At 47.6% G+C, this 3,527-nt stretch overlaps 1 non-coding gene across 1 annotated transcript; it reads left to right on the forward strand.

The window, feature by feature from the left end:
* Positions 1-1,156: 1,156 nt before the first annotated feature.
* Positions 1,157-1,238, forward strand: trnas-aga (transfer RNA serine (anticodon AGA)). The gene has a single exon. It is a non-coding gene; the product is annotated as a tRNA-Ser (tRNA).
* The last annotated feature ends 2,289 nt before the right edge of the window (positions 1,239-3,527 follow it).

The raw sequence follows: 3,527 nt of genomic DNA on the forward strand, positions 1-3,527 counted from the left end.
CTTGTAGCACGAACGGTAAAAAAAAGTCTTTGCGACACAAGCTTTACGGCAATACTATAACTATTAAGGGAAACGCACTAAGTAACATCGAGTGAAGAATGGTATAATTTGGATTAATTAATGAATGCTGATGGTGAAATATATAGTTACACCGAGTTTGTTAATAGATACAATATTTCTATTAATTTTGATCAGTATTTCACTGTAATTAACGCGATTTCTGGGGAAATATGAACTCGTTTAAGGAGTTGTGATAGTAGTCCTGTAATAGAAACGTTGGAAGAATTTACAGCTCACGTTAGACTAGAAGGAAAGGACATTCGGAGTTGTGGAACCAATTTTTGAGATCCCTGTTGAAAAATGATCATTTACTTGCGGTAACAATATATTGGAATTCCTCATTTGGAAAGCGCATTGACTGGAAAAAAAAAAGACAAGTAACAAGTTAAGACTCTTTGTTACCCAGCGATTTAAAATTGATATAGTTGACAAATGTGTTTTTTGTGACAATAGTCCTGAAACTATTCAGCATTTGTTTTGGTTTTGTCTCAAGGTTAAAATTTTCTGGACTAAACTGCAGACTTATATTAAAAAAGAAACCAATAGTGATGTTTGTTTTGATGAAAAAGATGTTATGTTAAGTTTCAGCCCCATCGAAAACAATATTACAATTTCGTTTGTAATAAATTTAATTATTATAACGGCACGTTAGTATATACATATGCCAGCAGCCACATCACCCTGCAACTCACAGCTGGCAGCCCCACTGGAGCTCAGCAGGCGTGAGCCTGGCCAGTACCTGGATGAGAGACTCCTGGGAAAGCTGAGGCTGCTGCTGGAAGAGGTGTGAGTGGGTCCTAATGCCCCAGGACAGTGACGGGGACACTAGACTGTATACAAGGCGCCGTCCTTCAGATGAGACGTGAAACTGAGGTCCTGCCTCTCTGTGATCAGTCAAGACCCCAGAGTGTCTCTCAGAAAGAGTAGGGGTGTGACCCCAGTGTCCTGGACAGACTCCCCCTGGTCTTTACCAGTCATGGCCTCCTGATAACCCCTGCAGCCAAACCGCTGGCGACTGTCGATATAGAGAGATAGAAATAGCAAATTAATCACGCAGAGAGCCCGTGTCAGTTCGGGAGAAGGTGGGGTTGTGTGGGTAGTCGTGGCCGAGTGGTTAAGGCGATGGACTAGAAATCCATTGGGGTCTCCCCGCGTAGGTTCGAATCCTGCCGACTACGGGTCTGTTTTTCCTTTTGGTGAATCTAAATAATATCTCAATTAATATTTGCCTTTCTATCAGACTGGGCTGCACGTCTGTCCTATCTTTTTATCTGACAGGGAGTCTTTATTATGTGATGATAGGAAGACACATCGAACTCACTTCTTATCTTCTGTGTATCTGAAAGGAGTAGTGGAGTGGGGACTGGACCCAAGTGGACATCTATTCATTGGAACTTATGGACCATCCTGGTGGACTGCTTGGGCGTCACCCGCGTGACAGGTGGGGATACTCCCCACTATGCTAGTGAGGACCACTGACTTACAATCATCACCTTTTAAGGCTTTCCAGCTAACCTAACTACTATTCCGAAGAGGAAACCTGTCAACTCTTAAAAGCTTTTCGAACATCTGGCTGAATTGTATTTTTTTTTTAAGTTCTGTATTTCTTGTAACACTCTCCTGTAAAAAATGAAGATGAACGTGAGAGTACATGTGTCCTGACAGTAATAACAGAAAGAGTCATCTTAAGCATGTTTTTCTGCGCAAAGATTTCAACGCCTGCCGACTACGACCGGCTGGTTATATTTTCTGTAGCATGACAGGGATGCTCACCACTGTGTTTAGTGTAGCGTTTCATCCGACAGGGGATCCCTCTGTGTCACTCCTGACACACAGCTTTCCTCATGTTGCCGTGTCAGAGCACATCTGATCGACTGGTCTTCTCTCTTGCGGGGTGACGGGACTCTTCCTCAGAGAGACGCTCCCACCTGCGTCCGCTCTTCATCAAGAGCGGAAACAACAGAAACAGACAACAAACTGCAATTAACTACTTTGTGTTTTCCCGAACCGACTACTGTAACCCTCTACTCGCTGGGGTATCTAAATCCACAGTGAACAAACTGCAGTCTGTCCAAAACTCAGCAGCCAGAATCCTGACCAGGTCTAGTGCAAGTGATCACATTACTCCTATCCTGGAGTCCCTGCACTGGCTCCCGGTCAAATTCGGTGTAGACCTTAAAATCCTCCTGCTCACCTATAAGGCTCTGTATGGCTTGGCACCTCAGTACCTGTCTGAGCTATTATCGCCCTACTCCCCACCTCGCAACCTTCGCCCCTCTAATTCTGCTCTCCTAACTGTCCCCTGAGCCCATCGTGATAGATGACAGATTTTAATCAGTAGTAAATTTATTGTGACCCGAGATGGACCGGTGTCCAGGTCCAGTGTTGCAGGTGTCAGGTGTTGTTGCTTCATCGCCCATTCCTGTGGAATTACAGACTTTAATGAGATGTTTTGTGAGACGTAACTGTGTGTGATTTTTGAAACGCAATTAATGATCGACAGCGATTGATGATCCGTTCCCGACACCCGAAGAAGGCTCCGCAGCCGAAACGTTGTGTCTTCTCTTTTCAGCAGGAATAAATGTTTACTTGTTCCCGTGATGCGTGATTATTGTTCCTGAAAACACCATGAACTGTGAAAGTTCCCCCTGAGAGTTTTGATCACTGCGTGTGAAAGAAAAGAAGAGCTCTGTCAGGTCCGAGTCCGGAATCAAGCAGGCGGCCTGTTCTGGATTGCTGTTTCAGCTCTAACCGGAGGCTGGAGTTTGTCTCATTTTCAGTCACACATGAAACACTTTCACACACGAGGGGAAGCAAGCGCGTGGGAGAAGTGTGGTTTGAGCCCACGCCTCTAGTGAAGACCGTCATTTATTTATATTATAAACAGACTAATATTTGGAGACCCTTTTTCTTTTTTTTTTTAATAGTGACAAAAACAAAGTTTTAAAGGCATCATTTTTCCTTAACCTAATTTCACAAGGCTTCTGGGAATCCAAAAAAGGTCTCGGCTTCTCTAAAGCCCATAAGCCAAACACTTTGTAGTAAGCTTAACAGAAGCACTTGGACGCCGAGCCCGGCATCCGCGGGGTCGCCCTGACGGTGCTCACCTGCCGCTACCGCCTGGCCCGGCCGCGCACCAGCCCCCTGCCCCTGGACACCCCCACCTCCTGGCCGGAGGAGCCCCCGCCCCCCGCCCTGTGCAGCAAGCCGAGCCACCAGTCCGGCTACCTGCGGGGCACCGTCAGCTTCCGCTGCGACGTGGTGGGGGGTCCCCAGGCCAGACGTCACCTGGGAGAAGCAGACCGAGCGCCGCCAGAGCCTGATCACGCGGCCCGACCAGATGTACGGCCAGCTGGTCATCCCCAGCGCCCGGCCCGGCGAGACGGGCATCTACACCGGCACCGCCCGCAGCTCGGCCGGCATCCTGTGCGCCGCCCACCCGCTGTCGGTCACCCGGCGCGCCGAGG

This window comes from Atractosteus spatula, chromosome 5 (assembly GCF_055471065.1).
Source record: "Atractosteus spatula isolate fAtrSpa1 chromosome 5, fAtrSpa1.hap1, whole genome shotgun sequence".
NCBI classification, from domain to species: Eukaryota; Metazoa; Chordata; class Actinopteri; order Semionotiformes; family Lepisosteidae; genus Atractosteus; species Atractosteus spatula.